Source organism: Equus caballus, chromosome 3 (genome assembly GCF_041296265.1).
Source record: "Equus caballus isolate H_3958 breed thoroughbred chromosome 3, TB-T2T, whole genome shotgun sequence".
Taxonomy (NCBI): domain Eukaryota; kingdom Metazoa; phylum Chordata; class Mammalia; order Perissodactyla; family Equidae; genus Equus; species Equus caballus.
In genome coordinates this window covers 66,970,036-66,982,730 of record NC_091686.1, presented here as the reverse complement: position 1 = coordinate 66,982,730, position 12,695 = coordinate 66,970,036, and positions in this window count along the sequence as shown.

Here is a 12,695-nt window from a genome sequence, read left to right as displayed (position 1 = left end):
CTGGAAATGCAATCTTAGGTGACTCAACACTGGACTAAGGATCTGGGGTAGAGTTGAAGCTGGGCAGAATAAGCCTTTCTCCTCTGCCTCACAGTCACACAGGTAAAATCTGATTAAAATGAACATTGTAATAGTGTCTGCTTCTAATTTTATAAAGCCCCTTCTACGGAAGTAATATACAAGAATGTATTTCCATATTTTCTCACTTAATTTTCATCATAACCTCATGAAGTGTTATTTCCTCCCCATCTTAAAGGTGAAAAAACTAAGGTTAACATAAGCTAAATCATTTGCTTAAGACACATAGATAGTATGTGGTATAACTAGGTCTCATGATCAGAGGCTATGATTTAGAACTCTAGACTTTTCTAACGTAAGATCGGGCTTCTCTTTTGGGTTGTCAAGCTCTGGAGATAAAACAAAATTGTAAGGGATGTGATACAGGTAACTACATACTTACATTCTGGGGGGTGGTGCCATATAGCCTGACAATGGAATCTTCCGGGCCCTTGATACACTTTCCTTCCTCACCTGAGCTTGAATGTGGGGGATCCACATCGGTGGCATGACATCTAGCACTGCAACTACGATGGAAAAGTATTTAACCTCCTTAGAAATCTTAGCCCAACTTTACAGGCTGTAGCAAACAGGCGAGGGCTGTGCAAAGCTGGATGAATCTGGATTTGAGATGTTCTAAATCCAGGTAACTAAAATGTAGAGGACTTTTCAAGAATAATCACAATAACTCATTCTTCCTCCACTAAAAATCAAAATTTCTGAAAAACCTGTAAGGAAAATCTAGAATGTTTATTATACCTCCCAGCTTCTAGATTAGTTCTCAAGAAGAAATGTACCTTAAAAATTTACACGTAGAAAGAAAAGAAAGAACATTAAGTGTCGACAAACTCCCGGTCAACTGAACTGTTACAGTAATTAGTTCATCATTTGATTACTTTATTAGTAAATCTTCCTGGAGAACTTACAATGAGCCAAGCATAGTGACACTAGATGATGATATACCTACCTCCTTACTACCTTTCCTCTAGGTGACATCCAGATCTTGTCCTTTGAATTTTATCATACAGATTTGAAGAGGAGGCAAGGAGGCCAGGCCCAGGATCAAGACAGCCGTTTTCCCTAGATATAGGGCAAAACGGGCCCAGCCTGCCAACCTCCTTTACCCCGTACCATATCCTGGTCCTGCAATGCCTCAAAGCCTTCTCCAAACAAGTGTACCATACCTTGAAGAAAACTACCCCATTGACCCTTTGATCTTCCATCTAAAAGCTTCACCTCTGAGCATAGCAGCCCAGCTGTGAATCTCCGAGGACTCCATTATGTCCTTGACTCATGGCAACATTCCTCTTCTGGGATGAAGCACGGAGGGATGTATACAGCACCCCCTAGAGATTAATGTGAGTGACCAACTCTTCATCCATGAGAACTATAATAAATTCCTTGAGAAAAATAATCGGGAAGAGTTTTTGGACAACACTGTCTTATATCTGCTAATGTCATTATAAGTAAGAAAATTACGTTAAAAAGTTAAAGTAAAGAGGACAGTATACCACAGTCTTGAAATTTAAATCTTAAGGAAGGTTACAACCTAGGTTCAAATCTTAGCACTGTGCCTTATCAGCTACGTGACTTTGGGCTAGGAACCTAACTTTTCCAAACCCAAATTTTCACATCTCTAAATTGAAAATTATAGCAGAACCTACTCATAGAGTTCTTAAGTTTAAATGGGAGATATCATATACGGCATGCAGCATGGTGGCTAGCATACAGGAAGTACTCAACATTAACTACTATGATGATGCTCAAGAGAGCTTCAAAGTTATCCCAAGATTTGGTGCAAGTGTAACAATCATTGGAATAGATATTAGAACAAAGCAGATTTGGTAGAAGAGGTAAAGATTTACTTCTGCGGGAATCTCAGGTCCTGAGAGCAGACCTTATGAAGCATGATGGACAGTATTAGAGGTAAGAAGAAGGGGAGCTAGAGCCGTAGAAGTAACATTGCTGTGGGACTGTCTTGCACCCCACCTGCTGGAGGTCTCATTTAGGAACAACAGTGTATCTAGGCGCTGGCCCAGTGACCAAGTGGTTAAATTTGCATGCTCTGCTTCTGCAGCCCAGGGCTTCGCCGGTTCGGATCCTGGGCGCCGACATGGTCATGTTGAGGCCGCGTCCCACATGCCACAACCAGAGGCACGTACAACTAGAATATACAACTATGTACTGGGGGGCTTTGGGGAGAAGAAAAAGAAAAAGAAAAGAAGAATATTGGCAGCTGATGTTAGCTCAGGTGCCAGTTGTTAAAAAAACACAAACAAACAGTGTATCTAATGAGTTCTTCACTTGACTTCCTGAAAAAATTGAATCTCTTCAAAATATAGAGGAAGAAATGGGGGAAGTGCTGCTTTGGATGCAATTCTAGCTCACAAGGTGAAATTGGTTGTAAAGTTAAAAGTAAAAATAAAATATAGGAGAAAAATGACTATTCAACCCTAGAATTAGTTACAGTCCCATAGGGAAGATTAGAGTCCACTACATAGCTCCAGCTGAAAGCAGACAGGCTTTCAAAGGCGTATCAGAAAAACAGGCGCGTTAATAGAGCTTGAGAAGCTAAAAAGGGTGAATGTATCAAGAGAGTTAAAAGCTCCCCAAAACAAAATTCCAATTATGTAATTATTAACAATTTCAGTTAAGAATTATGTGAAAGTTGGAGGGGATGCCACATAGTCAAGTGCAGATGAGAGCGACTGACACAGACCTGTGAAAACAGCATCTGAAGAGGGTGAAGTGTGTGAAATGACTTGGGAGCATAGAAGAGTTGCACTAATTACGCTCAAAATGAAAATATCAAACAGGGCTATGGCCAGTCGCTCTGTGCCAATGGTGAAGCATACTTGAGTCACACACACACACACACATTTTAAAAAATTTTTTCTTTTATTGTGATGTAATTTATTCTGCCAAGTAGAGCAAAAGAGAGAGAAACAACACTGGAAGAGGTATCAAATCCAAGATGAGTGCAAAATTTCCTTCTTTTTAAGGGCTGAATAATATTCCATTGTATGTACATACCACATTTTCTCTATCCAATTATCTGATGATGGATATGTAGGTTATTTCTACATCTTGGCTATTGTGAATAGTGATGCAAGACACATAGATAGGAGTGTTAATATCTTTTCAAGATCTTGATTTCAATTTTTTTTGGAAAAATACCTAGACGTGGGATTGCTGGATCATATGGTAATTCTTTTTTTTTTTTTTTTTTTTTTTGAGGAAGATTCACTGTTAGCTAACATCTATTGCTAATCTTCCCCTTTTTGCTGGGGAAGATTGTCCCTGAGCTAACATCTGTGCCAATCTTCCTCTATTTTGTATGTGAGCCACAGTCACAACATGGCCACTGATAGATGAGTGGTGTAGGTCTGCACTCCAGAACCAAACCTGGGCCACTGAAGCAGAGTATGCTGAACTTAACTCCTAGGTCACAAGGGCTGGCCCTGATAATTCTATTTTTAATTTTTTGAGGAACCTCTATCCTGTTTTTGATAGTAGCTGCACCATTTTACATTCCTACCAACAGTGTGCGAGTGTTCCAATTTCTCCATATGCTCACTAACAATTGTGGTCTTCTTTTGATAATAGTCTTCTTGACTGATGTCAGTTTCTGTGCTATGCAACAACATGGATGAACCTGAAGTCATTAGGCTAAGTGAAATAAGCCAGTCTCAGAAAGACAAATACTGCATGATTCCATTTATATGACACATCTAAAATAGGCAAATTCATAGAATCAGAGAGGAGCGTTGATTGCCGTGGGGCTGGATGGAGGGAAAATGAGGAGTTACCAATGAACCGGCAGGAATCAATGAAGCAAGATGAATGAGCTCTAGAGATCTCCTCTACAACATTGTGCATCCTGTCAGCAATAGTATATTGTACACTTGAAGTTTTGTTAAGAGGGTAGATCTCATGTTGTGTTCTTAGAACAATAAAATAAAATTTAAAGAGAGAAAACCCAAGATAAGTGTAGAGATTTTAAGAGTTCCCAAATCCTTTGATGAATTTGAGTGTTTTGATTCATATGAATTATATTCCAAGACATTGGGTGTGGGGGAGAAGAGCCAGTAGTAATCCATGTCACATGGATTACTAGCAATCTCCGTGAAATCAGTTCCAAAAGACTGAAGATAAGGAAATATATTTTTAGTGAACCCTATAGGGAAGAATGTGTATCTCATAAATGACAGCTTGCTAAACTTAACCAGACTGGTGAGGGTTCTTGCCTCTGTTTCACAAACAACAATTCTTTCTGGGTTGTTTAGCCTTAAGCAGAGAAGATAAAGAAGGGAAGTAGGGAAAGTGGCTTGCATGATAGATTTCCTCAAATATTTGAAGAGTCGTCACATGCAAAATGAATTATATTCATACTGCTCAGTCCCAGAGGTTACAACAAGGACCTAAGGGTTAGGAGCAGATGAAATTGGATTCAATATAAAGAAGATCTATCTAAAATTCTAATGAGAGAATAGATTCCTTTGGGAAATAATGAGCTCCTCGAAACTGGAAATACATAAGCTGTGTTTTTTAGAGGAAATTCTAGTAATTTTGTCTCACTCCTAACCTAGAGATTCTGAGACTCCAAGACTAGATGACTTTAAACAGCCTTTTTCAGCCATAAAATGCTAATACAGCATATCAAGATTTCTTCCTTCAACTTGGTTTTAAAGTGACCAAATGGTCACTAAGAAACCGTTTCTGCTTAAATCTGCCATGAGCTAGACAGTTAAAAAAAATTTAAAAAACAATTAACATACAAATAGCCAAGAATTTCCCATATTCTAAGCTATCTTCGCATTGCAACTTAATTTAAATTTAATTTAAAACCAGTGCTTTTGGTTCTGGTCAATAATATTTATATGCTCCCATAGAAATAAAAAATAAATACTAAAATGTATTCATTACAAATCATGGGCTATTGTACTCAGAAGTTGTGCAATTTAACAATTTCTGCATTCTTAGCCTACTAACAAGTACAGGCTAATGTCAACTATCGAATCATTTTAATGTGAGCTGCCTGAGGCTAAATTTTGACACAGCCCAAATCCCCATGTTTAAGTTGTCTGGAATATATTTTTAAACACATTGAGGGCACAGAATGGAGTTTTAACACAGTGGTATGAACATAAGATTGCATTTAAGCATGGGTAAATATTCCCATGAACAATTAGTCTAAAGGAAGGAGTCTTTTTCACTACAGTCAATGCCCTAAGAAGATGAAGGGTGAGGCTTGAAATGCAGTCTAGACTCAAAAGCTGTTCTGGAGACTTCCAGCTGTGATGACAAATGACGTTTGCAAATCTTAATAACTTCTAACTGCTGTATCCCTTTCTTCGGGCAAACTGTCAAAATGGTAAATTCAACAGAAAAATCCCCAACTTGAGTAAATAACTCTCTGCCTTCAAATGTTCATAATTTGAGACTTTAGTTTCTCATTATGTATCTCTCATTTATTTAGCATCTTCTTCATCCTCAAAAAGCCCTGAAAGCATCCATTCCTCGTGCTGTCTTAGTGTCTTTGTTTTATAAATAAGGCATAAAGAAGTTTTATAACTCAAGTCTGGGCATTAGAACGAGAATCAAGGTCTTTTCCCACTGAATCCAATACATAATCCAGCACGCTACGTCCTTCTGCCACCATAGTGCTGACAACTTCATTAATAAAATCCATTGCAAGTCAATCCAGACTTGCAAATTGTCGTTGCCTGTCATCCTAGGGATCAGAAGGAAGTTGTGTCCCTCATTTAGAAACTTACTTAGCAGAATGTAGTATGGTAAAGAAATTAAAACATTTATTATAAAAACCTACTTCAACCCGCTCAATTTTTACATTTCCATCATCCCTCTCAGTTTAGGGATATATTTACACTGCAGTTATGTTCCACTATCTCCTTTAATATCATCGAAGATACTTTTCCCCATGAATCAAAATCAGAGCTCTGCAAACAATAACTGTCTCTGTGGCTTTAGTGGGAAAATGTTTCCAAAAGCACTGCTATCCAGAGAAGAGATTCAAGCCGTCTGCACCATATTAATGGCCACTTATGCAATGCCCTGCTCCGAGAGAAGGAAATAAAATCAAGATGGAAAATATTAGCTTCTCTCCCCCACCACTTTGCAGCTTGATTTCTCGCTTCATTTCCAATGCTATTACATTAACTCGGACCGTTATCATCCCGTGCCTGGAATAGTCTTCTCTCTGATTTTCCTGGCTCCAATATTATTTCTCTGCTTCAGTTCCCTCATGTGTAAAGTGGAGAATAATAATGATTCCTCGTCTGCTGGATTGTTGTGGGAAATAAATGAGTGAATACATAGAAAGTGTTTAGATTAGTATCTGGCACACAGTGAGTACTCAATAAATGTTAACCCCATGTAAAATTTTATCCTCTACACTGCAAAATGGATCATTCTACAATGAAAATCTGGATATACCCAGAATCCACTACGTCCTGTCTCTTCCGTTGCTGCCATTCTGGTCTGAGTCGCCATCATCGCTTGCCTGGGTTATTGCAGCAGCTTCCTTATTGGTCTTTCTGCTTCTGCTCTTGACTCTACAGTCTGTGCTCAGCTCAGTAGCTGCATGATCCGTTTGAATTTTAAGTTGGATCATGCACCTCCTCTGCTCACTGGCGCGCTCTCGCTCTCTCCCTAATGGCTGTTCATCTCACTACGAACATCAACCAAGGTCCTTACAATGGTCTCTAAGTCCCTGCAGAGTCCATAACCCCCTTTGCATGACTTCCCTGACCCCATCTCCACCTGCACTCCTCCTAGTTTACTTAACTCCAGCCCCTCAGGCCTCTTCAAGACTCTTCACACACTCACGCCAGGCCTGCTCCCACCTTAGGGCCTTTGAATGGTTCCTTCTGCCTCTGACATCTTCTGCCTTCTTCCCTATTGTCTGCTTCATTTACCCTTTCAGTTCAAATCTTTGACCACCCTACTTTGAACTACAGCTCCTCCTCCACCCCAGTACTACTGATCCCCCTTAGCCTGAGCTATATTTTTCCATAGCGCACACAGCCTTTTCACACACCATATGATTAACTTATTGATCATAGATATTGTTTCTCACAAGTATAAAGTCAACCCCACAGGGGCAGAGATCTGGACCTGTTAGTTTATAGGTGTATCCCAATGCCTGGAAGGGTGCCTGAAGTGTAATATATTCCAAACACGTTATCCTGTAAAACAGTGAATAAATCAATAAATGAACATATTGCCATCCTACTGAATACCCTTCGATATTCCCCCACTGCCGGAGGTCAGTCCAGACTCCTCAGCCAGCAGATGAAGGCTCTGATGATCAGGCCGCTTCCTATTGCTTCAGCGCTCACCTCGGACAGCGCTGCCTCACACTCTCCACACCACAGCCACACTGAACTATGTGAACTGTTTGCAGTGTCCTGGCCATACAGCTGAACATCTCCTACTGACCCGAATGCACATGTTCTCTTGTCTGCCTCGCCTAGGCAGGCGGTTTCACTTCAACGGTGAAACTTTTCTTGACTTTCCAATTCCTAGTGAATGTATTCCTCTCTCTTTTCTGCCCCTCACGTGTCCTGCTGAGAGTTCTAGCTCAGCAGGAGAGGCACTGTATTGGTTTCATTTGTTTCCACGACTCTCCTCCTTGACCACATTATAGGTGACACGAGGGCAGAGAACCTATTCACATACCCAGCATTTTGCACAGTGCCAACCAGGTCATACGAGTCACAGATGCGCAATACATATTGTTGTATAGTCATAGAAATAAGTGAAAGATGTCCATTAGGTTCTGCTAATTCTAGTAGGGTCCAAGAATGGAGAGCAGGTTAGAAAGTAAAGCTCCTCCAGGTCAAGAGTCTGCTTATGTGGTTCAAACAGACTCAAGATTAGTGCCAATGCTTTGAAGGAAGGTAACAGAGGGGAGGCAGAGTGTACTGACTGCGGAGAAAGGGCAAGATCTGACCAGGAGCACACAGAGAGCTCAGGTGCAGTCTTCATCCCTGTTGATGATGGCGTTGCAGTTAAGGGAGGTCATACCTGGATCTCTGGGTCTTTCCTGAATTACGTTAACTCCAGGGAGGCTCTCTTGAGGTGCAGGGCTCAGGGGAAGGGCAACCACATGTGACAGGATTATTCCAAGGAGCTTCCAATAACGGAAGCTAAATAAAACGTTGAGGCAGGAACAAATAGAGAAACCAGAGAGAGAGAAAAGGAAAGAGAAAGAAGAAAAGGAAAAAAGAACTGCTGCTTTTTTTCCTCCACCCAAATTGCCCTTGCAATGACCTAGTTGTCATCAGCCCAAATTTCAACCCACATCCTTTCTGTGGGGACAGTCCCTGAGCACTAGTCCCCTTAACTTTTTTCTGTCCTTGCCCTTTTAGCACAGCATTCAAGTACCCTCCCACTGATCATAAACCCTCCTCTGGATCCAGGCATTTTTCCTTGTTTTCTTATCTGTTCCTCGGGCCAGGGTCACATAACATGCTGACTAAGGTTAATTACTTCATTAATTTTCCTTCTTGCCCGATGCACAGCATTACTTTTATCACCTTCTGTTCAAAGATGAGTTGAATTCATTACTAGGATTTTGTGCATGAAGGTCAGTTGAACTTCAAAGTGTAGGCTGAGAGACAAGGAATAAGAGAAGTCTGCCATGCCACTGCTGAAATTCTCTCCAAAATGAACCAGTTGTACCCTCGATTTATCTTGCTGGGCGTGTTATAACACACCCTGGGCTCAGCTGTTTCCTCCATCCCGACCTTTCCAGTAAAATACACATCTGCAGCATAAGGAGACCAGAGTTCTCTGCTCTCTCGTCCCAGGGTACCTCCTTCACACTCACATCCATCCAGTTAATCCATTCAACAATCACGGGGAAAGCACCCACTATGTGTCAAGTACCCTGCAAGATTCTGGGCATATCAGTTAAATAAGACTAGCCTCTGTTCTCAGAATGTACAGTGTAATTAAAGAACAGAAAACTAAAGCAAGGGTTTTTGTAAAGTATGACAAACAATCATAGTAACAGTAACAAGAATAATAATAGTTGCTGAAATTTATTAAATGTGTACTACGTGCCAGCCGCACATTGCTTTTCAAGTATTACCTCATTCATGTATTAAATCCAACAATCCTATAAAAGGCAGATGCTATTTTCTTCTCTATTGTGCCAGTGAGAACAGTGAAGCACACAGAGATTAAGTAATTTGTCCAACTAGGTAACCAAGGGCAGGGCCCTGATTGGAACCTGGACACATACCCGAGGTGCTTAAAACAGACTGAGGGACCCAAGACTCCCTTCCTGGACTCTACCTGGAAGCACATACCTACCTGGAATCCCTGCTCCTGACTTGCTGGCAGTCGCTTCTGCAGCATGCACTGAGTACTCGCTAAGTGCCAGGCGTGGTGTTGGAAAATTCTTCTTTTATACCTTTAAATATTTTGAAGTTGTAAAAAACTTCACAGTTTCAGCGGAGTAGAGAGCCATGGAGAGATGGAACAGTACAATGGTGCACTTGGCACTATAAAGAAAAGGTCTAGGCTAGGTCCAGAAGAGGCAGAAGGCAGGAGTGGGTAAGGACTAGGGAAGACCTCATATGGGAGGCATCTGCACAACGAGAAGCAGGTAAGACCTCTGGAAAGACATTCTGGGCAGAAGTAATGCCCCATCAGTTTTCTTTAAGTGAGTCTCTCTTCTTTCAAAACTGTCCTCAACATTTTCTTCAATAAATTTCCCCTTAATTGGGCATGGTTAATTTCATGTGTCAGCTTGACTGGGCTCCAAGAGGCCCAGACAATTGGTTAAACCTTTCTCTGGGTATGCCCGTGAGGGCATTTCTGTATGTGATTAACGTTTGACTCGTAGACTGAGTGGAGCAGACTGCCCTCCTCATCCCGCCCTCTGGAGGCCTGAACAGAACAAAAGGTGAGCGAAGGGAGACTTTGCTCTCTCTGCCCAACTGCTTTTGAGCTAGAACATCAATCTCCTCCTGCCCTCAGGTTGGAACTACACCCCTGGCTCTCGTTGGTCTCCAGCTTGCAGACACCCGATGGTGGGACTCCTCAGCCTCTGCAATCGTGGGAGCCACTGCCTTGTATTAAATACCGTTGGTTCTGTTTCTCTGGAGACCAGACTGGTACAATCTTATTCTGATCACCTTTTTCCTGTATTTCCTTGGTGTGTGTATGTCCTTGGGTAGCACATCAAGAATGCGGATGCTAAGATGTGGGAATGCCTCCACAGAAACATGGTGAGTCCTCACTGGGAGAAATCCCATCATGCAGTATTCTTCCCCTTTGCTGCACTCAGTAGCCACTTAATAGATGTGGCTACGCTGCAGGCTGGACTAGCATTTCTCAGCACCTGGCAGCAGCGGGAGAGAGGCTCATGCTTCTCTGGTTGTGTGCTCTCTCTGGCAGCATCCTGATTGCCGGGTCTTGTAAGGCAAACTGCTGTCAAACTTGCTTTCTGCCAGAAGACTAGAGGATGGCCAGACTCTACAGACTCAGGGTCAGGAAGATGTAGGAAGAGGAATCTTCTATCTAGGACAGCCTCTCCAGGTAGGACGGCACTGAGTCATACTCTAGCAAGAGGCATCAGACAAATTCTGAGCCCACTAGAAGGGTCTGGTCTCCATCACAGGCCTGAGATGGCCCCAGAGATCTTGGACTCTGGCAGGGAGCATCTATGCTCATATAGAATTTAAACTCTGTAAGGAAAGAGGCTGAGGCTCACTCATTTGTGAATCCTTGTTGATGAAATCCCCAACTTCCATGCTTTCTCCTCACTAGCCTCTGGATGACTCTAGTTTAAGACGGAAGAAGTAGAAGTGGCTTTCATTACAGTGAAATCTGCCTAGCACAGATTGGTAGAAAGGCGATCTTCTGCGTTAGTGGAAAGTGTCCATCTTAGAGTATCTATAAGCCTTGTATTCATTCATTTCCCATATATGTTTGAGCATTCTCTGTGTGCTAAGCATAATTCTAGTCAAGTGGGGATAGAGCATTACATGAGACAAAGTCCTTGCCTCACCGAGGAGCGAGGGAGATATACTATGAACTTGAAGATATTAATACAATCTTGGACCATGTTAAGTGCTATGAAAGAATTGAAGCAGCATTAGCGAGGAGAGGCTGAAATCAAGTTGTAGTTTGTATATGTGTGTGTGTGCATATGTGTGCGTGCGTGTGTGTATGTGTTATTTTAAGTAGGGTGCTGCAGGGAGGTCTCTCTGAAGAGGTGAAATCTGGAATGCAAACTACGAGACAGTCTAAGAGAAGGGTATTTCAGGCAGAGGAAATAGCAAATGCAAAGGCCCTGGAGAGGGAATGCTTCAAGAAACAAGGATGCTAACACGGCGGGAGCATAGTGACTAACCCAGAGAATGACAGGAGATGAAGTCAGCAAATAGTCAGGAACCAGATCTCACAGGGTCTCATTGGACACGGAAAAGTCTTTAGGTTTCCTTCAAAGTCTGACAGGAATCCACTGGGGAAGGGAAGTGATATAAGAATCTAATTTATGTTTTTACAGGGTCGTTTTGACTGCTGAGTATGTTGCCGGGTGTCGGGGGTGGGTTCCCAGAGACAAGTTATAGGTAACCACATAATCCAGGTGAGAAACAAAGGTAGGTTGTCCTAGGGTTAGTGAGACATCGTGATGTAACAGAATTTGGGATATATTTTGAAAGTAGAGCTGGTGGGACTTGCTAATGGTTTAGATGATGGGATGGGAGAAAAAAAGCTGACTTCTAGAGACATGAAGATAAAGATGCTCAAACTTCAAGCCCACTCACCTGAATGGACCCTTTCCAAGCTTTTGGGAGGGGCCCTAGAAATTTCATACTTATAATTTTATAATCCTTTTGTTAAAGAGGGCCTCTAAGACTTCAGGCAACATAAAGCCTGAATCCCCTTTAGTTTGAGTTTTTTAGCCTTAGTAACCAAGCAAAAAGGATAACATTAACAAAATGAAAAAGTTGCTCAATTTATACTGCAGACACACAACTTCTAGAGCTACACTAACCAAATATAACTGATACAAGCATCAAGAACATCTCATGGAGGGGGCCGGCTCGGTGGTGCAGCGGTTAAGTGCGCATGTTCCGCTTCTCAGCAGCCCGGGGTTCGCCGGCCCGGATCCCGGGTGCAGACATGGCACCGCTTGGCATATCATGCTGTGGTAGGCATCCCACATATAACACAGAGGAAGATGGGCATGATGTTAGCTCAGGGCCAGGCTTCCTCAGCAAAAAGAGGAGGACTGGCAGTAGTTAGCTCAGGGCTAATCTTCCTCGAAAAGGAAAAAAAAAGAACATCTCATGGGATGTGATTACATAGCAACTTTATTTTTTGTCTTCTATGGTCCTTATTTTGTTATTATTGTTGTTTTTCCTTTGTGCCTTGATGAAAACTCAGAAAATTCTTCTTTTATACCTTTAAATATGTTGAAATCCGATTACTCTAAGTTGTGAAGTCTCAATTCAAAATTAGGATGTCTGATTCTCATTCAAAAGTGAGTCTTCTCTCTTCCTGTCTAGCCAGGTCTTGTTGCCAGTAGCAAGGTTGAAGCTGAGAAGGGGAGTATGGTTGGCTTCTTCTCTTTCTCTCTCTCACATTCCCCCTCA